Here is a 25,376-nt window from a genome sequence, read left to right as displayed (position 1 = left end):
TATTTAATATTTTATTGCAAAAAATTTTTAGAATTAAAAATCGTACAATATAACACGATGTTTCCTTTGCAGATTTTCTTACATTATCTAGTAATCTCTCACAGTAATTAAAATTAAAAAATTGACTTACTTTTCAATTGTACGTAATATTATCGGACTTCATAAATTATTAATATAATAAAAATAATAAAGGATTCTTCAATCTCATTTTTATAGCAATTGTCATTTATTTCGGCATCAAATTTCTTCCAAGAAAATCACTTCTTCCAAAACTCTTTTAAATTCGCAATATCGTAGAAATATTTCTACGAACATCTCGCGTTCAAACGATCGTATCTTCTTTCTTAATAAGAATCGCTCGATTCTTACCCATTCGTGATGCGAACTGCATTCATTTCTTCCCGATCCATTAGAATCTAAATTACTTCCGATATTCGACGCGAGGAAAGGAAGAAGATAATCGATCGACGCGGTGGAAAAGAGAGAGAGAATTAATGACGGAGAAAGGACGAATACTTTTTGTCGCAACGTAAAAAAAAAAAAGAAGGGAGAAATTACCGACGCAAACGTAGAGCCCGAAATCAGCGAGGTAAAAAGGAACTTACCGGTAGAGGGAAAATAAAAGAAACACGTTAGGGTGAAGAAGAGGGTGGGAAGGAAACCTACGTAGACGTGGCACATAGGTCAATGCACTTGCATTCAGGGACGCACATTTAGCGGGATACACTTTTACGACTATACCGTGTGACCCGTTAAAACTGGGTCATTTTGATTATATTATATGTCAGGCTTTGTTCATTCATATGGAAATACGCGCTCTGCTTTTCGTAATTAAAATAATCCTGTGTTATTATATTAATTAAATGTACAACAATAAATGTATTTGTATCGCTAATAATAATTTTTACACATATTATTGCAACATTTATATAATCAAAAAAATTACAATATTTTTCGTGTTTAGACAAAGAAAGGCGAGAATGATAAAATTTTATTATTTTTTGGAATATTTCAAAATGTTGAGTTGAATTTATTTATATTTGTTTCGATTAAATATTTATATCGTGAACTTTCCTTATCGCTTAAATTATCCAATAATAGGTAATGATTTAATTTTTGAAGAAATATGATAAATGTCAATTTTGAGCGAGGGTGTTAAACGCCAATGAAATTTTCTGCAATTAGAGAATGTGCTAACATCATGGTGAGAAATTACCTCTTCATCGTGCAATGTACTGCACACGCACGAGAAGAGTTTAAATTACACGGAAATATTGGATTACATGTGGCACGGTAATGCAACAACGGACAATAGACAGTTGTGTTAATACCTGTCTCCTTTATTCCATATTTGTATATATATATATTTCTTGTGATATAAAAACTCATGTTTCTAGAAAGTCTGACAAAAATTAGAAAAGAAAAGAAATCGGTCAGAGTTTTCTGAAAAAATTCGACTATTATTATTATTAACGAAATTTACAATAATCGATAATAAATTCTTCGATATTACGAATAATTATAAGGGGTTTGATTTGTTAATGAAACAAGAAAAATTTAAGAAATGAATTCATAATTTTTTTACAAGAAAATTTAATAATAACGTCAATTGAGCCATATTCCAAACAACATTTTTTCCTGCTCACTGTTTTTAGATCTAATTTGTGAAATATTTCTTAGAGGACACCTTGTATACACACTGTATCAGTGTCTCTCAATCCTTCTTTAAGACACGATCTCCTTTTACTCAGATAATTTGCAAATTTTTATTTTTTCATAATTGCATAAAAATACATTTTCGTTAGGATAAACTTTTTTCATTTTTAAAAGTGAATTAAAAAGTGAAATCAAAAGGATATATCTAAATATCTAAAACACTGTGGGCCGTGTTTACGCCGTGTCCATGGAAATTCGTGAGTTGAACAAACTATTATTGATTGGGTTCCCTAAAAGACGGATATGATTGCACGAATTCTATGGGGCGAAATGGACATCGACTCGATCGATATTTCAGTTTTTCGTTTGCACGAGTTACTTTCGTACATAAAGCGAAACTAGTAACAATTTTAAAATTTGTTTATCGTTGTATAATTGTTGCATGAAATTGCGTAGATTTTTTTTGCAAACGTGATAGAAGACTAAATAAAAAAAAAAAAAAAAAAAAAAGGAATTTTTTTGATTGCTAAAATGCATATATTGTCTATTTTCAATATTTGCATTTTAATATAAAAGTTTTATTATTTAATGAAGAGAAAAGTTTCAACATTTAACAACAAAAGATGAAAGTCCAAGATATAATTTATTACGGCAATTTGTTTTTAATTGGTTTTAAGAAGTTAACTTTACTTTTGTGAAAGACAATCAGCGAACGAAAGATGGATGTTTTCGTGACTTTATCTTGTTATTTTTAAATGATGAATATAAACGATGAGTGTAATGTATAACTCATCATCATAATAATCTGGCTTTCAAATAATGCAGAGAAACATGCGATACTTAGATCAGATCGTATTCTCTTTGCTGCAATAATTCTCTAATTGAAAGATTTTTCCTTTTCTACCTTTTGATATTTATCTTCAGCACATTCTACAAGCTAACTTTCAATATTTAATTACAACAAATTATAAGAAAAATGCAAATCTTCACATTTCTATGATATATTTATAAAATATATTTCTTCTCTTTATTAATTGATGAAATATTTCGTTATCGAAATATTTATTATTTTTAAAGATTTATTTCATTTAGATATATATATATATAATAACATCACATTTATAATTAGAACAAAATGAAAGTAACATACAAAGAATTGATAATTAGATATGGATAATAAGAACCAATTATCGAAACAAAGGAACAGTTAACAAAAGAAAATATTGGCCAATTGTCAAAGAAGCTTTGACCAGTTTAATAAAATAAAATCTCAACCAATGTTAACGAAGTAAAATTTTATCTAATGAAACAAAATCCTTGGACGGGCAAAAATTTCATAATTGGTGAAATTTAAAAATTTTTTATTAATTAATTAATCAATAAAACAACAAAATTTCAATCGAAGAAAAAATTCAATTGATTAAAGTAGCAGTAGATTATAATCGAATCACATGAAAAGAAAAAAAAAAGAACAGCACGATTAAAGAAGATAAACGATCTCTCATCCATTGCAACATCCAAGTATCGACGATCACAATGACTCATTCGTATCAAGTATATATTCGTTAAGAGATAAGAAGAAAGCGGGCCAATTCGATCGCAAACTTCCTACTGTGAGACTTAGCCGCCTTTGAAATGTTACTGTATCTAAGGAATATGAATTATGTAGGTGGCGCGCGCATAAATCAAGATTCGCTCGCGGAACGATCGTTGAACCAATGCTCATCGGCCCTGATCGCCAGTATCCCTAGCCTTTCTCGCGATTTTTCTATTAAAATTTTACTACATGTCGTATTCGAGTGACAGTGAAGATTCTCATTGAAAGGTTTGTGAAAGTGTAAATATTTTTGTCATTTTTGATTCTGTTCATTTAATAGTTGATGATTAATTGATATAGAGTTTGAATTTATAATTTACACTTTGTGATTTTAATAGTTAAGAATTTTTTGATACCAAGAGGTTTCCTTTTCTTATTTACCCTTTTCAGGATATTAATAATGAAAGTATTTTATTCCAGAGATTCTTTGTAATAAAACAAAAATATAGGTGTACATATATCATTCAGATATGAATTCAATACGTTTAAGTAGCTTTATTAGTTAATCTCACAATTTTCCAATTACAGATAACAAAAGCTTTGTCAATAATATTAAGAATTAGTACATGTTGCAATCTCCTTAGTTGAAGATAAAGTTCTGAAATTAAATCAATTATATCTCACCAGTTTAAAAATACAAATCTTGACTTTGAGTCAAGACTGAAAAACAGCCACACCCAACCAAATGTTTTACTAATATTTGAATTATCCATTGCACCAGACAGAGCATGATATGTTATTATCTTTATTGACAAGTTCATACACTTGTATACATTCTTGAAGAAGAAGATATTATTATAAATTGCTAAAATCTTAGAATGAGTCACTTCATCAAGATTATTTCTGTTAATAAAGGAATTAGTGACATCAAGTTATGAAAAAGTTATTTTATTCCTTATGACAAATCAATGATGATGATCTTTATAATATAATGAAGTCCTTATAACAATTAATCAAACAATTAATTCTAAGCTATTTGATATACTGTGATAAATAGAAATTCATTCTTTAGAACAATAATAGAAATTTATCATTTAAGAAAGTTGTTGAAGTTTTCAAAGATTTTACACAATTAAATGATTTTAAAAAAGCTCAACAATTGTAAAATGAATCACATATTTAACATTACATATGATATAATCAACAGGTATGATAATAATCGTTTAAAGGTTAACATATGCTAAAATTATTATTATGATCAAGTTATATCAAGCATTTTGTAGCACATTTTCTAAGTAATAATTTCTTTTTAATAAAATATTTTAAAAAATATCTATTTTGCCATAACAAATATTTTTATTCGTCAAATAAATTGACGTCTTATACCAGTACACATTTTTCTCACATCTGAATGACCGCATTATACTTCTTTCTGATAGTGTTGAAGTTAACCTTCAAATTGTCGTAACATCAAAATTTTATCAAAGATTTTATACTTTCTATATCCTGTATTCTGAATTTTGCTTTGAATTCATTTAATGCAATTTTGTAAGAAATTTTTAATTATTCTTATTTTTAGTTATTATAAATATATATTCATATAATAGAAACATTATAATTATCACAATTAATTTTAATTTTAAGAGTTGTATCCATTAATCCGAGTATATAATTTTTATTAATCACATTTTAAAAAAAACATTATATAAATATATAATAATTTATTATAACACTTTTTTTAGAACTGAACGAATTATTGAAATAAAGTAATTGTAAATCACGTAGACAATAATTCATATATAAATGAAAAGTACGTGAAATTTTTGCACGTTAAAGTCATCATTGAAATGATGCCTATATTGTATGATGTATTCTATGATGTATTTTAGATGGTTACTGTCAACTATGAAATAGCGAGAAAAGCAATGAGATGACACATTAAAAAATATGAACAAATTGGTTGTCATCACATCGAATTATATTTTTTATAAATCACTTGATTGATCTAAAATAAAACACCACAACATTTTTTGTTAAAATATAATTTGATGATTTTACAAAATCATCGATTTGTACGATTTCATATTAGGTTTACTTAATATAAGATATTCCATTTAAATCATTAAATCTCTTGAAATACTTAAAATATATCTATTAATTTTAAGAAATTATAAATTTCAAAATTTATAAAAATTTTTTTTAGCATTTTTAAATGTGAATCAATGACAAATCGATCGAACCTATACCTAAAGAAGTCAAAGTTATATCGAGAAGAATCCACGCATTTACGAAACGAGAGGAAACGAGACCACGTTTTAACACTCATCTTTATTGCCAGAATTAACATGAGAGTGTAACACACAATGCCGTATCGCGTTCCGCCCGCGGCTAACAGGAAAGAAAGCGGATCTCCGCATTTTTATGAAAATGTATGCACGTAGCGGCGGATTTGCGGTATATAGAAACCACCATCGAAGATGTACGCTTTTTATTTCGTTCGTTGAAATGTTTCTTTTATCAAAAGAGCAAGCAAGCTTTTCATTAAAATTCAATAACAAATAAACAACTTTTTCATATAAAAAAATATGAAAATATTAAATTCAAATGCTATTTTATAACTATTCTTACAATATTGTTACTATTTCTCTTTATTCTTAAAATACAATACATCCTTAATAATTCTCAACGAATAAGAAATTCCAGTAGCACAAAAAAATAACCTAAAAATAACTCAGAAATAGATAAATTTATTTTTATCTTTTTAACCTCTTCAGAAACAGTTTCGTTATATTTTTTACTAGAAAATGTAACATAACGATAAGTCACGATTTATAACGTCATGTTTTTTTTTTACATAGAATATTCCAATATCCCAGGGAAATTTACTATTTTTCAAGAAAGTCTTCTTAATCGGTTTTTTCAAACGGCATGGTGCGGTGTAGAGCAGCGGTTATCTTTTTTTTCTTTCGACTTCTGTCCCGATATACGGTGGTATTACATTACAGAAACCTGCGGCTTACCGCATTTACTCTGCTTTCATTTCTGTCTTCAGTATTACTGGTATCGTAGTAGTATTTTACGATAGAATAAAATGCAATTAAGCACGGCGTCTATTATCGCTTTGTGGTCTATATACCTAGAGTTATCGACCAGGGAAAATTCGCGGCCACCTTCGAGAGTTTCAATTTTACTTCCTGTATTATACATTATACTCATGTCACGAATAAGTTAATTTCTGAATTTTGCAAATACTTCATGAAACGAATGCCATTCATCTTTTTAAATTTTGATATGGTAAAAGTGCACGTTTCTTCTTTCGTTTCGTATTCCCCGCAACACGATAATTTATAAGGTTAGATTACAGTACTTATATTGAAAAGGAACTAGTGTCTCCATCTAGCATCATAAATTTGAAATCGTAATAACAGCGAGAATATTAATTTGAAATATATAAAAAAAAATTTACGATGCATCTATGAAAAATAATAAAATAGAAATAGTTTAAAATTTAAAGATATATAAATAATTTTTAATACTTAAATATTACTATTATATCAAAAATATATCAAATTATATATTTTTTTGCATCATGAAAAAAGAAATAATAATAAATAAAATTTATATAAAAAATAAAATCTTATTTTTTTAAAAATAATCAAATACTTTTGAAAAATTGAATATGTTTACTTAGTTATTCATAAATATATTCATGTATATATTGTATATACATATAATTTAAATAATAAGCACAAGGACATTCATTTAACGGTCTTTTATGTCACTTTTTTTATTTTTATTTTAATTATTATTTTTTGTACATCATAATAAAATATAGAAATAATTAAAATAATTATAGTAAAAAATGCAATAAAAAAGCAAGAATTAATATCAACTTCAAAAGAAAAAAATTAATTTAGTTTAGATTAAAAGTTAGTTAGATTTAATTTAAATTCAATATAAATAGACTCAAAAATTTAAAATATTTTTGTCTCATAACTCAAACATTTTTTTTTATTTATATGATACTTGATATTGCAAAAAAAAAAAATTACACTTTAAAACGCTCATATCACATCAGAATAAATATATCGTAATATATTCGAATCGTATACATATAAGCAAATCTAAAGAAAAATTAACTGAAAAGTTACTTAAATATTTAATATTTGTACAGTTTCTAATATATTTTTAATAGTTGGTGATAGAGCATGATATAGAATAAATTTACCGGTTTGATCGGCAACATGACGTATAATCACATGTGACCCTTTTCCATGTCATTATCAATTGTTTACATGAAATATCTGTCATAAATACACGTAAAAACAATAAACTAAAATAACTGAATTCATTCCGCTCTCCCATTCGAAAGATTTCAGAAGAGAATCTCTTTGAATTGGTAAAAAAAAAAAAATTGATGGAGTTGCTAAGCACAGGCTTGCTATATATTCTGTTCCGATTAACACTAGATTTTTCGAGCCACAGACACCAAAATTTCATATTGTGAACAATATCGAAACAGCAAAATCGATACGATTATAAACTCACTTTATGTTATATACCGGCACTGGAAAACGTGGTCCAAGCAGATAGCCGTCACAGAACACTAGCCGACGAAGAAGCCGGCTCCCGGTCAGCTGGAAAAATTGTTCTCGTAACTGCTGTTTATTTGCTTGCGCAAACTCGGCCCGGTTTCCCTCGCGTTCGCAAAACGATCATACGAGGGCCCGTATATCGAAGTACACAAACGAGAAAAAGATCCTCGCAGATTTCAAACGGCGGGCGTGGCGTTTCGCGACCGACTGGCAGACTGCCGACCACCGGATGTCGCCACCAGACCGTTACCGATGACTCACGCCACCCTCGTCAGGCTCTCTCAGCTTGATTGGTCCTTTCGCAACCCCCACCCCAAGTCTCGGTCATCGCTCGGAAACCCCCTTACTTCTCTAACCAACATACTTGCCGTCTGCTGTCGCGTTCGTGAAGATACCGATCTGGTACATAGTGTGCCAGGATACGTGAAATTGTTGGATCTTCGAACTTTTTAACAACAAAAAGTGGAAGAACATCATGTAACAATTTAAATCGAGTCGGATTTAAATCGAATTTTCATTTGTTCGACATAAGGAAAGACATACGCACATTAAAATTAATAGATATTCTTTAGTGTTTCTGAATATATTGCTTTTATTATATTTTCATGAAATATCTCGCGTTGCAATTCAGAAAAGGAATTTATAAAATAGATTATCTACTTGGTAAATAAATTTGCAAATTTAAAAGACACAAATTGTTTCAATGTCGAAAAGTCGACTTGTAGGACAGAAGATGACCGAAACCAAAGAAGTCACGTAGCTCGGGTGGCCAGTGTGCCTCATGCATATTGATACAAGCAATATTCAGGCAACTTTCGTCCATCCGCTGCCAGTAGATTAGCGTTCGACATTCTCGACGCGTTAGGGGAAATAATGGTGTTCCCTCATGTCGTAAACCATGCGTCACACTGCCCCCCTTCATCTTTCACTATACACATTTACTGGATCCTGTATTTTTACCCCCTCCATTCTAGCCATTGCTCATTGTTATTATAACGTTCCGTTTATTCCGCGTTTATTTACATATGTATGGAGAGCCATATATGAGCACGGGACACGTCATCCAGTACGATAAGCTCTGTAAAATTTTGCGATCGCCATTTCCAATGTTCTTACGGTCAGATTAACAGGATATAAGATTACAAAGTATCTGTAATTGTTCTGTTCGTACAAAATTCAGAAAAAAAGCATATTTTAAATATAAACTTTATTAAGGATAATTTACTACTATAAGAAAGAAAGTTATTGATTTGAAAATTGTTTCTGATTAAATGAATATAAGTCCTTATAAATATTTAATGAAAATTCCTTATAAATAATTTCAGACACTTTTTTCAGTCTCTTAATATGGGGAGAAAAGATGAGAGGCTTAAATAGGACAAGTTGTACAGAAAATTCATTTGTGACATAAAGAGTATGTAATATTAAACTATAATAATTTAATTTACTATACAAATGAATCATGTTAATTAATCCGATTATTAAACATTGTATTTATCACGACTTTGATATACGTGGTGAGTATTGCTTAGTACAATTCATCCTGCGATTAACAATCGTGAAAGGGTATGCGAATAAGAATAAAACATTACAGTAGGAGGAAAGCACGAAGGAGGACGAGAGAAGAGCTTATCTCTTGCGTCTGACAATGAGAATAAAACTGATACCGGTTTCTGGTCCTTGATACAGAGTTTGTGAAGGAAGAAAAAACGAACGATGCAAAATGTTAAAATTTTATGCATTTTTATAATCTCCCGAAAGAAGTGATAATTTAATGGATTTCGTTGATACTGTTTGTAAAGAATTTTATAATAAATATCTTATTGTTTATCTAATAATAAAAATTATGATTTTATAGAATACTTTAAAATATTCTAACGTTTAAAATAGATGGAATGAAAATTCCGAATATAATATAAATCAAAATTTAAATAATTTAAATCGTGTTTCAATTTTCAAAAATATCTTTTACTCGCTTTCGTAATAAATTAAATTCTTATTTCATTCTCTATCGAAATATATTTTCATATCACAAAAGTATTCATATTAATTATAATTTTTATAAATATGAAATACCATTTTTGATTCACACTATTATAATTTTCAGTTCGTTAAATATATTTGAAAGGAAGCTTTCCAACTTTATAGTAATGAATCAAATTCTCGTTTTAAAGTTCGATAATCAAATGTGATTACTCAGTCAGATTAAAATGCGAGTCTTTATCGTCTGTTAGATCTACAAACAAAGGGCGCTAACGAGTAAGCGTCTATCGGACAATTACATTAAAAGAGGTTAGGGGACTCGAACACGATTCGAAATTGCGGTCTGCAATATAGATGGCGCTATTTGGATAGGTTTTCGTGTGTATGAAATTTAAATTGGCTAGCCTTTCCCTTTTTGCACCGAGATGGTATTTACATTCATTTATATCATGGATGATAGTAATCGGTTTTAATCAGTGTAATGTTTTACGTGATTTTATAAATGGAAGAATAATCGCTGTTATTTTTATAATTGAAGTATTCGCTTCGAGATCGAAGCCAAGTAAATAAATTTTTATTTATGAAGAAATTTTATTTTTATCGTCATTGCTATCGTGGAAACCTTTTAATATTTAAAGAATTAATATTTTTTTTCTATCATGTAAATTATTTTTAATTAAACAATTACGGTTATTCCTTACTTTTTTAATTCCTCAAAATCGGAACATGATTTATAACATTAGCTATGGACTTTTAATTTTAATTCGTGTTATATTGGTAATAAAGCTTTGATCTAACAATGAGTCATCCTGATTAACACATGTCGAATTCCTAGCCATTCTTTTCATATCGATTGTTATGCTATGTTGCATTTTTACGTTATTACACGAATTATATAACAACAATGATTTATCTGATTTAATTTGACAGTGAAACAATATTGCTTTACATTCGATTATTATTTTAAAAAATATAAATATTAAGTAAAAATTAGAGAGAAAAATAAATTATACAATAGAATTTTATGAATGTATGGAATTATTAATTTTATTATTGGACAAAAACAAAAATTTTAAATACAAGAGAAATCACTTTGAAATTTTATTTGCGATAAATTTATCCTTTACAAGAATCGAACGAAAGCTGTTAATGTCTGCCAAGTAAAAAGATCAAGGACGAGGAACAAAAGGTTGATACAAGGACAGCTTGAAATTTCACACTCTTTTTACGACTCATTGTAAGCGTGATGAATCATAAGTACCGGTTAGGAAATTACTTTCGTTTTTTTTTTTTAACGTTTCGCATAATTTACTATCAAAAATAAGACAACGATCCGTTAGGAATTCCGCTAATATCAAAATTTTCAAAGAGCCGTTTAATAAGATTTCAGAGACTGCTGTGAAATTCGTTAAAAACGCATTATGCGTTTGAATAAAATTTTTAAGAATTTTAATAAATAGCAGATCCGAGATAATATATTCAGGCAACAAGTATGTGCTTAATAAAGCAAAATCAGAGAAAGTGATGAAGAAAGAAGAGAAGATGTGATTATATAAGATTCCATGAAACTTAACGAAGGAACCGTTATTATTCCATTATCTCCATTCCATTATTTTACAATAAATAAAATATGAATAATAAAAAAAAAATTTGTAAGTTTAAATACAAATAAATTATAAATTTGTATCTACTTTTCGACTATAATTTGTAAAAGGAAAATATAAATAAATAAAATTAATAGATCGTCCCAAATATATTGCTTGCTATGTACACCTCCTCCATCTCTCCACAACTTTCATAATTTCATTTACAATGATATTTTATCGTTATAAAAATAATTTTATCCACAGGATATCCATTTCTCCATTCATAAAAAAAAAAAAAAGATAGGATTACAATTGACAACAATAAAAAAATATAATTAACCGAAAAGGAGCATAATTTATTGATCATTGAATAGCTAATAATAAACAAAAAGAAACCGATTACAAGTATCGATCCTCACGATAATTATAATAATAATTAATATGATAATTACACGCGCTTTAATCATCGATTCTTCTTGGACGAACGGTTATTAACACGTCGCGAAGAAAGTTTCTCTCCCCGGGTCGTTGGAATTGTAAAAAAAAAAAAAAAAAAAAAAACAGAAAAAAAAATAAAAAGATGCTTTCGCGAAGGGAAAGCAAACGTCTTTTTCCTCCGTTCGAGGAGCACGCGAGTTCACGAGTGGAAATGGAGAAGAAGTGACCAGCCGTTTTCGCGGTATCTATACGTCAGGTTCTCTCGAATGATTCACACTCGGAGAATGCGATGTGGCAATGTACCGGGAGGGCAAAACTAGACGACGCGCATAAGTAACGGAAAACGAAGGAGGAACGTTGGAGGAAGAGAGGGAGAAGGAGAAAGAGGAGAGGGAGGAGAGATCGACGTGTCTGCACACTTCGTTGATTCCCTTCGAGTTTGTGTTTCCACCTCGCGAGAAGTCGTCCGGATATTACGTCACATTTTGACGCTTCGGCTAAGTTTCGACTTCGCTTCGAATCGCTTTCCATTCATCGATCATATTTTCGATCCCTCTTCGTGCGTTTATTTTTTCAACTCAGTTTGAACGATTCTTGATCGTTGAAAGCTTCTTCTGGATTTTTAACAAAAATGATTCTCTTTTTACCAGATCTTCCATAATGAATTTTATTCTTATTACGTATACAATTAGGATTAATACTTTGGCTTTAAAACGATAATCTTAAAAATCCTTCCTTCTAATAAAGCAAGTTTACCTTAAATCAACAAATAATCGAACATAGTTGATATAACTATCTTTAACAACCGTTAATTTAAGCATTATGAATAACAGTAATCCACCACTCGAATATAAAAGTATACGTTTAAGCCACTATAAAATTTACGCGAAATTATCTTGTTAAATGGATAAACACTAAATTGCTTTTTTTCATATCCGTTTTAAGATAACTTGGATATCTAGTTAACTGTTCTTCGTGTATCTCTATGTAAAAGAGAAAGAGAAGACGTGTAGAGATAATACAAACAGCTTTACGATACTATAACGTCTATTGTGTGGATATTTACGATAAAAAATTTATGAAAAGTAAAATAAAAAAAAAAATCGGAAAAATTTATAAAAGAAATATATAAATATACCAATGACATCATTTTTCTATTTGATAGCGAATTGCACTGGAAATTAAAATTTAATGTTCAATATTGGATCCTAACCTAACTTTTATCTGTCTTTTTAAATTAATTTAAAGATTGAGAACTACTGTTCTAATGGAATCCTTTTTAAAATAATAATCAACCGTTAAATAGTAATGGATTTATCAAGTGTGTCGTCTCGTCGCATAAAACAGGTAATATGCACAAGGATCTTTTAACGTTACGTCTGCAAATAGGAAACTGGACAGTATATATGGAGAAAGGCATCTAAACTCGGACAAGCTTACTCACTCGTCCATGAATGCACCGCCGTTTTTAAATTCTTTGCCGATACATGAAGAGAAAGAGGAAGAGAAAAAAAAGAAAAGAAAAAAAAAAGGAGAAAAAGAAAGAAAGAAAATTGCAGACAACATTACGGCCGTTAAATTGACTGGAAACACGGCAGGCCAGAAAATACGAGGCAGATGAATTGCAGTTTTGTCGATCTAATTTGAAACTTTTCATCGAGCTGTCGTTCAATATATTCATAAATTAGCACAAGAAAGTATTAAATCATTCGACTCACTCGTCAGACCTACCTTTTCCTTTATCATTCTAATGTTCATCATCGAGATGAGGTTAGAATGTCACTGTTATCCTCTGTCGTTCGTTCTTTTACACTTTAAAAAAGAAAATCTTTCACTTATATTGCTTCAATCCAACTTTATCCTATTATCATTCTACTTTTATTCTATTATTCTTTATAAAATTTAATCCTTAAATTTCTTGTGCAAACCTCATGTCAACGTAACCTAACCTAAGATTGAATGAAAGTTTATTCTAAATCGAGTAATTTAAATTTATGTATATTTATTTATTCTCATCGTAATAATTATTTATACAGAAAAATATATTAAAGATTTACTCAAGATCAATTTTAGAAAATCAAAGAATAATATCTTTAAATACTAATATACATGTATAATAAAAAAAAAAGAGAAAAAAAAGTTTAAAGTAAATTCTAATTTTCATGGATCTATAAAGGAGAGAAGAAGTCCACGATCGTTAATCGACATTTACAATCGTAATTCTTCAAATTACAACGATGAGTCATCGGTACTTGTTCTCAGTGAAGCGAAACCCATTAAAGATCGAACAGTAGAACGTATCGGTATCGTGGAAAGCACGTAACAGATCATTATCTTGATCGGCGCAGACTGTTTCTACGATAATACAACAGAAATTGACCGGCAAATATATACTTCAAAACGTGCACACATTGCAACGGACAACAATTCGGTAAATACAATCCACTTATCATCGAGACACGACCAATTCAATTTCGACCGTAAATTGGATTTCGTTGCCTTCAACAGGTTGCTACTACTTACATATCGTCGGGAAACTTTTTGAAATTATTTCTTCGAAATGAATAGTGATCATATATTTAAATTTTCACGAGCTTGCATTGTTTTTCATTGTAAGTAAACATTTGAATAATGTTTACTACTACATTTGAATAAAATTTATTCTTTTATTTTTTTTTTTGTAAAATATTATAATAAATCTCAAAGAAAAAATCTTTCGATTAAAATTTTCAGAGATGTAAAAAATTTCTTATCTATTTTAAATGTTTTTCTATTGCGATTAGAGATTTATTAGCTCGAATTTATAGAATATATAGAATTTTTTTTTTTTTAATGAATATATGTATAACATTTTATTTTAAAAATATAAAGTAATAATACCGTATTCCATCAACATTGTATAATTGTATAATTCGCGTGCACGATATTGCAAAGTAAATGGGGACACACCCATGGTATTTCATTACGATGTTTACTATCTTTTGTTTAATTATGTTCTCTTTAAACTCTTTTCTCCCCTGCCGTGACATTAATACGAACAAGAATAGAAAAATTATCATGTAAATTTTCCGTTTCATTAGGCTAGATGAAATTTTTTTTGTTTTCTTTTTTTTCGTGTTTTAATAAAAGAGAAATTGTTACGTGAAAATTACGACAAATTAAATTTTTCAAAAAAAAATTTCGAGATATATATATATATTTTTCTTAATATTCGTTCGAACGAAAGAAAATTGTAAATAATATAAGAGAATTTCAATGATAGTTCGTGTTAAATTTACACGGAATATAGAACTATAACAAATGTTTATATTCTCCCCACTATGATATCTATAATATCTCGTTCAAATAATAGGAATTCGCTTAGAGAAGTTCAGACAAGTGGATCGAATCGACCGCGTTTAACAGGATCGTAACTAAAACATCGATCTAATCGGGTAAATAAAATTTCTTACAATATTTATTCCTTTCACTTTTACCCGCGTATAGTAAACACTGTTATAAAAAATTTATCGTATTACTTATTTTCCCCGCGATAAACATACACATTTCTTTTAAATAAAAACCTTCATTCCACAGATAATTGTAACTACCAGCTGGCAAGTAATTAGCCAGCATTCTTCTAACTAAAAATCAACAAATTTTTACGATCCACGTATCGCGCATACGACACAACATAACCAAATCAAGAAAATTTCTTACTTCCTACCTAATTGAAAAAATAACTCGACAAAACGAATTTCTCGGCAAACGCAATTTCATCACACCGTCGTAAAAATATCTTCTCCCACGATTGAACACTGTACTCGAGAACATCAACCTTTTCGAATTTTTATCAAAAGCTGAATAACAAGATGGTGGATCGACACACAACAGGCGGCGCTCGCATCCCTCTAACGGAATCGCGCTGCATCGATGATCCCTCGTCACGTGGTGGAGAAAGGCGAAACGCGCGTAGGTGTGGCGTGCGCGTAGCCATTTAGATCGGCAGAAAAATTGGCGATTTTTTTGCGGGCATTTCGCATCGAGCCGGGTGGCCTTTCACCACCCGGTGGAACGAGATTAGTCGCACGGATCGCGTGAAACGATGAAAAGATCAAAGGGGTTGGGTCCAATCTAAATGATCGGAATCCGTGGCAAGTGCAGCTGGCGTTGTTGCTGCTTGCGATCCGTGGACCGAGCCGAAAGGTCGTGTCTTCTCGAGGAAGAGAGCGTCGGGAGAATAGCAGTACCCCGGGCATTCGTTCGAGATATTCTATTATTATCGTTGTTCGGGTTACGTTGTGCGAGGATGAAGCCTCGAAAACCGGTTCCACTTTGCCAATAATAATACCTGTTGTTGTAGGATTTTTCGCTTTGGAGAAAAATCGGGAGGTGATAAGAATTCGATGTGTGAGAATATTTTTATTTTGAAAAATTTCGTAATTTACGAATAATGATATTTCGTTTTGGAGGAAAATAAGGAATGATGATAGGGATTTGAAATGGGGAGTATTTTCGTTGTTTTTATTTATGAAATAAAATTTCGAAAAATTTTTTTATATATTAAAAGTCTATTTATATATAAATATTCTGTATTTTTTTCTACTTTTTATTTTGAAACTTTTCTGAAAATTTTATCTGCTACCAGTTTTTAATGTGATTTTTAAACAATGTATGTATTAATAATTGCATAGATTTTGGATAATTATTTTTTTCCTTGCCCCGTTTTCGAAAGTACATTCTTGTCTTAACGCGGTCTAATAATTTTCCGTCTCCTCTTCCTTAGCTTCCTCTTCGAGTTTCCAAGTTATTTTCAGTTAAGGAGGGGTTAGCAAGAAAACTAAAGAGTTTAAGGGGCAACCTCTAAAATAGAGAAGTCACATCTGGTCGCGACAAACGCGACGCCTTTGGAAATATTTTGCCCCCCCCCCCCCCTCCCCAAAAATATTTGTTGCCTTCGTGAAATTTGAATAACCCTCATTTATACGACATCGTAATGGAAACCGTCGTTACGAGAATAATCACGAAATTTCGTCAATAATACTTATGAATTAATAGAAAAAAAAAAAAAAAAAAAATACACGATTATTTAAAAATAACATTATTCGAAGTTTTTTTCCCGATTATTGCGAACAATTTTTCCCAATATTTCTTATATTCTTTCTTTTCTTATTTTTTTCTTTTGTTTAATTATTCAATTTATAATTCTATTTCATTCTCTAACGATACAATAATATCCTTATGACAAGATAAGAATATAAGAGATAGATGAGGCAAAAAGTCAAAGTGGTCTTTTTATGAGAAGAGGTTTATCGGCGAATAAGTCACGAATTAGACGGTAACTGTACTTCAACCGGTAATCACTTCCGCCTGAATTAACAATAGAAATTAAGCAGGAGGAGTTACGTTTCATTTGAACAAAAAGGAAAAAAGAAAAATATTCAGTGATTATTTAAGATTGCACGAAAACACATTGTACACCGAGAAATGATCACATAATTGCATCATGCTGAAATACGATGAATAAGACTATGAATCAAGATTAAAATTAAAATGAGTAGATTTTAATATCCCAGTTTCCCACATTTTACACAGGTTTGAGCATTATTCGCGTATGATGATGATAATCATCAACGGTGTCAATGTATTTCGTCATATGAAATTGCAATTGTGAGATCACTTGTTGTTTTACTTTAAAGGATAATATACGAGATAGAAAAAAAGATTGTTTGAAAATATTCTTTTCGTAATTTTTTTTTAGAAAGTTTAGATAAAGTTAAGCAAGGAAAGGATCGAAAGGATTCATCAGGATTGATAGGATATTTTTGAAAGCTCACAATATCGAAAACAAATTGAAACGGAGCCAAGAGTACGTTCAGAAAATTTTGTTCAGAATTTTTTGAAATGGTGGACGAATAATTTTTTTTTTTTTCTTTTCCAGATTGAAAATCTGGAAAAAAATTGGAAAAATTGAAAGTGATGATTGATTCGATCCAAGAATTTTGCATAAAAATTACAGTAAAGTATCATTATTCTCATGATATATATTGAAATATATACATTGAAAAATCTGTGAAACTGTTCAATTTTCTGATAAATCAAATTATTTATATTCATATTCTCGTTCTCCTTTATATAAATAATGGTATAGGAAGAGTATATAAGAAATTATAGAACATATAGTAAGATATCGATTAAAAAATAACGAAAGCAATTATTATTATTATTATTATTATTATTATTTCCATTTGATCCATATTGCATGGAAATTGAAAGTAAAAGGGAGGGGAAAAAATAATTTATTAATATTATCAGCGGAATTAATAAAAACGTACATGATGATTATCAAGAAATTAAATGGGGTGTACGATACCGATACATAAACAGAAAGCGTGTTGAATTCAATTAATTCGATCTCTACCGATAATAGCGATTCCTACTCCAGCTGGACACACGAATATGTTACTCAATTTATTAACATCATTCAAATAATCCTCGAAATTTCTTAATCCGTATAAAGAATACGATAAATTGTCTTAAAATTAAAAAATAAAATATATAAAATTTTATGCACTGTTAATTAATTAATGTTGATATAAAGTAGATAATTTTTCATTTTGGTATCATTGATTAAAATAATAATAATAATAACTCGATTATAATAATTTTATTTCACAGAGAGACGTCAATATAGAGGAGGAAATAAAATCGAATAGAACTCGACAGGTTACTAATTAAGATTTCATTCGATCCCCGTGTCAATACAGGCGCGACAAACAATTCAATTTTCAAGCTTCGTCAGTTTCCCTTCTCGTTAATCGGAATTACCAGACAATGAAACGCAATATCGCAAATTAATTTTTCTCCTTTTTGTAGAATGAAGAATATGTATTTTTCCCTTCTTAATTATATGGCTTTTTTCCAATGAAGCAATCCAATCCCTTATTACTAAAGTTGGCGAATTTGAAAAAGGAGGGCAACGATAAGAGAGGAAGGAGAAAAAAGACGTTCGTTGATCTCCTTGATTATTCCAGCCAATGACGTAACGCGTAATAACGCGGTATGCTAATGAGGTGAGTCACTCTCTGGTACACGTAATTTTACTAGTTTTACAGATTCAGGACGTGACACCGGTGCAATTTTCCCATCAACTGATTACGGAACTGCTTTCAAGATACACCTACCGCATGAAATTAATCGCTTTCCTCCTTCCTGTGATAGATGTATCTTGCTAGAGCCGAGGCTCTATTTAAGAGGTTCCCTTCCTTCCAAAGCTTGCAATCACTTTTTCCTTCCCAATTGACGATTTGCATAACGGTTGTCGTTTAACTCGTTTAATCAATGTTGATGACGTGCAAATAACGTTTTTCAATATTAATTTTGAATTGAAAGTGTAAGTGAACAAATAATTAATTATTCTCTCGTTTCATTCTCTCTGAATTATTTATACATTGAATACATCGTTCGAATAATCGTTGGTGGATTAATAAAGCGTGATAAAAAATACTTGGAAATATAATCCTAACCTATAAATGAATTTTTTTGGAATGATCTAGAAATAAAGTTTCAATAATCGATAATTCTTTCAATATTAATTATGATAAATTAATGAGACGATAATAATTACAATATAAATATTAATCTAAAAAAAAAAAAAAAAAGTAATACTGACATTAATCGTATGGCGGGAAAATTTAAAATTCTTTAAAAAATAGAGGTCAATTTGATTTGTCAAAAGAGATATAAAACTATTATTTAATTATTTAATTTTATACTTTCCAATAAATATATATATATATATATCGAATATTTATCCCAGTCAGTTAAACATAGTCTGAATACATTGAACTTGGTCTTATTGTTGTTACAGGTTTTTAAAGGACCCTATTATTTTAAGCCAACGCCAGACAAACGTTGGCGAGAAAATTGGTAACGATGTTTGGCCAAAGTCCAAGTTATTTCCTAGCATTCCACGTTGCGGTAGGTTACCCTCTGCATCTGCTTAATTTATTGGGGAACTGTTCCACCGGACAGATTTCCCGAGCCCTAAATGGGAGGCTTTTGTCCGCTTTCCAGGTTATTATACCTAATTTACACAGCTGGTGACACGCAGTCGGTAAAGTAAAATTCTTTCTGATTAAATTCGACCGATCGATACCGTTAATTGCATTGCTCCCTCTACGCAACGTACGTTTGACCTTAATCTTTTAATACCGCACATCACATACCTTGCGTTCCACTTGTTTGTATCCTTCAGAACAGTTTAGAAATATTACGTTACAGCGATCTTTTTCGAGCCTCACGAATTCACACGTTTTCACGCGAATGTTCGAATAAAAACTTGTGCTCTCTTTCGCGTAAGGATAAAGAAAATTAAAAAAATTTTTTTTTAAAAAATATAATAAGTGTATAATAATTAAATGATGGCTAATACCAAAATTAACATAACACATATACAATGATTATTAATTATAATTCGTATATAACCGTATACCACCAACCTAACCTAACTTTAGTTATCTACATACATAATTAGACAGAATCAGCAGAGAAATAGAAATGGGAATTGAAACAGCGACTCCTTTCACCTGTCCTACAAAACTCTAAATCGAAGCCAAGTTGGGTAGATTTAATCTTCGAGGAAGAGACTTTACGATACCTGGAACAGTACAGCCGGGTCTAGTTCACTTGGCAGAACAGATCGTATAGAGAAAACGCGTGTAAAGGTCGACGACCCGACACTTCCTCGATGAGAAATGCCTGTCAGCTGTTAAAATCGTTCAAACGCTGAACGAAATGGCGAAGGAGGGGAGAAGTCTGCGCGCGTGTATCGGCGCCTGTATTTTCGGCACCAAAAAGGTACAAGGAAGTGGTGGAGAGAGGCCCTGCTAACCATCCACGATACGAGTTACTCGCTCGCGACACATCTTCGCTCGAAAGTTAATGCGCTAGGGTGTGACGAGATTTAAAGTCGAAAATTCCTTCCTCCCGTGACAGCGAACGAAGGCAACTTTTGATAAATGATTATTTCCTCATTGCATAAAAATAATTCTTGAAATTCGTATATTAATAGTAATTCTTATAAATATGTAACAATTTGATGATTTAGTGACGAATGAATATGGATATAAAGAAAATTGATTATTTAAAGAATTAATTTAAAGAATTTGATGTGTCGGGATAAATGTAATTAAAATAAATATTCGATCGGAGAGAAAAGGTTAATGGATGAAAATAGGTAAGAAAGGAAAGTAATCCCGTTTCGAGGTCTATTTGCAGAAGAATCTTGCAGTTCCAAGTTCTCTTTGTCCACGAGAGGGATTCTAACAGAGGCGTCGTGGACGTATCGCATGTATCTCCAGGAACCGTCTCGTTCGTTTTTCTGGAGCAAAAATGAAATTCATCCGACAAGCGATGCGTGGAATGTCGCCGTGAGTCAGATGCGAGCGTACACGTTCGCACGCCCGCTAAAATTGGAACTGCTGGCGTCATAAACGTAAAAAGCTACAACGTAAAAATGTGGTTTTATATCGCATTTTTTCGCCGATTGACCCATTCCTCGATTTTGACCGATTCCTTTCTTCTTGATCTCTCGCGATTCAGAAACAGCGTATTCTTGAGCCAGCGATGAAAAAAAGTTCAAAAATCGAACATTTCGAAAATTCATCTTTATTCGAAAAACTTTATTTCGTATTTTTGAGCGAAAATAGTATAGAATTCGTTGCTAAAACGTGTATTGAGATATGAAGCAGACAATGGATCTTATTATTAATACGAAACAATTATAAAATGTATGGAAAACGTAATGAAAATACGATATCGAACATGGTGTATGAAAACCGTGGAAAACTCTTTTCTACTATCAATATATTGAAAAAAAAAAAAACTCATAATGTAATTGTACGCGTCATTTGTCATAGAATGAGAAATATATACTTTATAAATTTATTACATATATTTTTCGCGTTACGTTGAAAAATAACAGAGGAAACATTAAGTTGGTCCAATTAAAAACGAGAGAATATTGCAAAACCGCTTTCGTTGTTGCGCCACGATTTTGTAGCAAAAATACTTTACGATATTCGACGAAAAAAGGAAACGTTCATAAATTCGATGTGCATAATCGCGATGCAATTGAAGAAAAATGAAAAATCGAGGAGATCGTTAATTAATATGCACGATCGATGATAAAATTAAAATTAAGTTCGTAAATTCGAACGTGTTCTTTTCTATTCTTTTTTGTCGTTTCACGAGAAATGTATTTCCATTAATTAAAGAGGTGAAAATAAATGAAAAGTTTCATACCAGTCGAATGATTAGATTCTTGTATGGCATGGTAATTATGAATTTACTTTAGAATCGGTGCAAAGTCGAATGAGTAACGAGCACAGAGTAATTAATGTGGAATAAAAATGCAGAGCGAACATTCCTTGAGAGCATACATATGGTTCAGTAAATTTTTTTTCTTCATTTTTTTTTTTTTTATATTTGTACGTGATCGTCCAGAAAAATTGTATTAATCTTAAAATGACAGAAATGTCATTTTTAAATCATCTGTGTTAATCATATAATCATAATAGAAAATATTTTTAATATTAGAAAAAGTTTTGTCATTAATGGATCTTCAGATATGAAAACAAGATGCATAACACGACACATAAAATAAAAATAAAATTAAGTAAAATATAATTTAAAACTTGAAATATCAAGGTTGATTTTCAAGGCCGTAGATTTCGGGGTCATACAATTCCTTTTCACTTGGGAGGATAGCCAACTTGGAATTACGATCTTGTTCATTCGTCACGAACATTATTACAATCGAAAAGTTCATAAGAAATAATGTTATAACGCTCATAACCTATTGTATACGATGAAGAAAAAAACATAAAAATAATTTCTTAATCTTACTAAAATTAAAAGTATCGTCAGTAAAATTCAAAACAGAAGATACACAGGCTATCAATAAACTATATTTTCTTTCGATTATTTACGTTATTGGTGATTGGAAAAATGAACAAAAAAACAAACTAAAACAATAATATCAGATTATCATCGTATCCACTAAAATAAAACTATAACCAAATACAACCAAATATAAGCACAATAAAAACAATTTCCTTAAACTTAATCACGACACTTAATCAAAATTAAGAAACTTGCATGTCGGATAGAAGCGTAACGAAACGAAAAATATATACAAAGGAAAGAAGTCCAATGAAACGCAACTAAAACAAGAAATTGGAACTTTATGCTATGTGGAGGGAGAAACAGTGGAACAACGGTGCCCTCTATCGGAGACGCTTCTCATTTAACTTCGCGACAACTGATCAACGTTTCTCGAGGGATTCTCTTGATCAGGATTAGTCTGGACTTTTAGACTATTGGGGAGGTTGTTCGATCGCGGAAAGAAGCGAGGAAAAGTCGAAAAGGAAAGTAAGAGTCGACGGTGGTATGCATTCGAAGGGTTATTGCGACGGTGCAGGATTAAACCGATCCCATCCTGAATCACGATGGATGGTGGAAAAATAAAAAGGAGCGAGACGGCGCGGAGAAGTGGAGGGAGAGCGTCCTTCGAGTGATTCACCAGGTTTGCGGTTAGGTTACTTCAGTCTATACGCCGGCAGACGAGTACGGACAAGTGGTTCTCATCACTGACGTGAAATCCAGTGATCCTTCTAACGTGGCGAGACTTTACAAACTACTGTATTTCTCTATTTTGACTGATAATGAGTATCTCAACTGAGAACTAGAGATCCTTCACGTGTATACATATAATTACACTTAAAATGAATAACGTAGACTTCATATTTCAATATGCGTTATTTTAAATACACGGATACTTTGTGTTATTTTATATATATTTGAATATTCAATATTTTATATTTAAATTCACATGAAAAAATATATGTGAAAAGTACGTATACCTATATTAAAAATTATATGAATCGAATATGGATATTTTTAATACATATGTACACTTGTTCTTGCAATATATATTTAAAATCTTGATCTGTGGTCTGGCAACTATGAAGCTTTCCCCGCTGAGCGACTTTTTATAATGTTTATATTTGAATGTGGTTGTTCAATCGAGATATTTATGCATTTATATTCGATGTATGTACACAATAATAAATCTTCGAGTTATGAAAGTTTTATCTTTTATTCATGTTGAAATTTTTGAAAGAGATTTAACAAGTGAAAATTCGAATATAGCATACAGAAAATTTACATAAGGATAATAATTTTTTTCAATTGTAAAAGCTTAAAAAAATTGTAAAAGCAACGATGATAATAGTTCGAGATAAAGATAAATTTTAGAAAGGATTAAATTATTTTAAATTCGAATTATAGATAAGTTATTTAAATATTGAAAAATAATTTGAATTAAATAAAACTATTGAATTTATAAAGATTTTTCATATTGGAAGGAAATTGGAAACAAAATTTTTTTCATATAAAAGTTTTTAATTATAGAGATTTGACAGTAATGAATAGTGATAGTGATATAAGCGATATACATTATTGATTGGACATAGATATGAATATACTCGTGTTATACATATAGGATATAATCCATCTTATTATTATCTATCATAAACGCCAGTATATCGATAACAGTCATTTCTATAAATGTTTTGCTTCTATTCAGTCTTACAGTTTTCTTTGCTCCCTCCAAGTTCCTTCCACATCATTCTTTTTGCAATTCCTTTTCTTTATCTTTTCTATGTCATCCTTATCTCAGCATATATATGTTCTTTCAAATATCAAACATGCAATTGTAAATATTTATGAATAAACTTCAATGAAAGATATAAATATATTTAACTCATAATTTGATATCTCGTCTGTCCAATATACTTATATGTATATACCATAATTAATTAAAGTTAAAAACTTGTTAAGTATTATAAATGAGCTTTTTTTAAATAAAATAATATTTTAAATTTCATTGTTACATTGATGCATATATATCACGAATATTAAAAGCTATTTTATTGTTAATTTATAAATGAAAAATCGATAATACTATATTTTTTATAAATTTTTATGATTTTTATGATATAACAAAATGCGACGAAGTATTTTTAAAATATTTCTTAACTATTTATTACTGTTTTATTGTAAATAATTGTTATATCATTTTATTGAAACCAAAGTATTTATTGATAACAATTGTTTTCTATTTTTAAGCGATAAATGAAGATATGCAATCAAATAAATTAGTTATATAATAATTATATATAATAATGAATACTACGTTACAAACTAATTAATAGTAATTTTTTTACAAATTTTTTTAGAAAAAGGGGAAAAAAATTTTCGAATGAACCTATTACAAAAAAAGATTGTTCTCATAACAATGGCGATAGCGTCGTAAACGAAATCGTATTTATTCGATTTCAATTGATATGACCTGCTTACCAGAACTAGTTACAATGAAAAAAGCCGAGAAACTAGAGGAAACATCGAATACCGAATGGAGAAACGTTACCGTATGAGTAATCGTTACGCACAGCACGTCGACAGTTTTATCAGGAAAACAGATCTACCGTGTCTCGATTGAGAAGTCTCTAAAGAGAAGTCTAGACTGAGAGACGAAAG

At 30.1% G+C, this 25,376-nt stretch overlaps 1 protein-coding gene and 3 long non-coding RNA genes across 12 annotated transcripts in view; 2 read left to right on the top strand and 2 right to left on the bottom strand.

Moving 5' to 3' along the window:
- LOC147656775 (uncharacterized) overlaps positions 1-25,247 on the top strand; it is a 30,786-nt gene extending 5,539 nt beyond the window's left edge. The window contains exons 1-6 of one of the 9 annotated variants that reach the window (XR_015293859.1): positions 14,089-14,226; positions 17,536-17,643; positions 17,716-17,792; positions 18,453-18,571; positions 18,651-18,847; positions 19,645-20,228. This is a non-coding gene — a long non-coding RNA (uncharacterized LOC147656775). Of the gene's footprint in view, positions 1-14,088; positions 14,227-15,146; positions 15,230-15,746; positions 16,185-17,535; positions 17,644-17,715; positions 17,793-18,452; positions 18,572-18,650; positions 18,848-19,644; positions 20,229-25,075 lie in introns of those variants that run through there. The other 8 variants (XR_015293862.1, XR_015293858.1, XR_015293860.1 and 5 more) reach the window with 8 other exon arrangements.
- LOC100863879 (uncharacterized) overlaps positions 1-25,376 on the bottom strand; it is a 71,231-nt gene that overhangs the window by 24,704 nt on the left and 21,151 nt on the right. The window lies entirely within an intron of this gene.
- On the bottom strand, positions 5,921-6,589 carry LOC147656777 (uncharacterized). Its single transcript, XR_015293875.1, has 2 exons — positions 6,415-6,589; positions 5,921-6,329 (listed from the first exon to the last, which is right to left on the bottom strand). It is a non-coding gene; the product is annotated as an uncharacterized LOC147656777 (long non-coding RNA).
- On the top strand, positions 8,162-9,618 carry LOC147656776 (uncharacterized). The gene is made up of 3 exons (XR_015293870.1): positions 8,162-8,451; positions 9,127-9,305; positions 9,383-9,618. It is a non-coding gene; the product is annotated as an uncharacterized LOC147656776 (long non-coding RNA).

Source organism: Apis florea, unplaced genomic scaffold (assembly GCF_048593485.1).
Source record: "Apis florea isolate Af1SG1 unplaced genomic scaffold, ASM4859348v1 contig_3496_pilon, whole genome shotgun sequence".
NCBI classification, from domain to species: domain Eukaryota; kingdom Metazoa; phylum Arthropoda; class Insecta; order Hymenoptera; family Apidae; genus Apis; species Apis florea.
The sequence above is the reverse complement of the archived record's forward strand: the minus strand, read 5'-3'. Positions and strand labels throughout refer to the sequence as shown.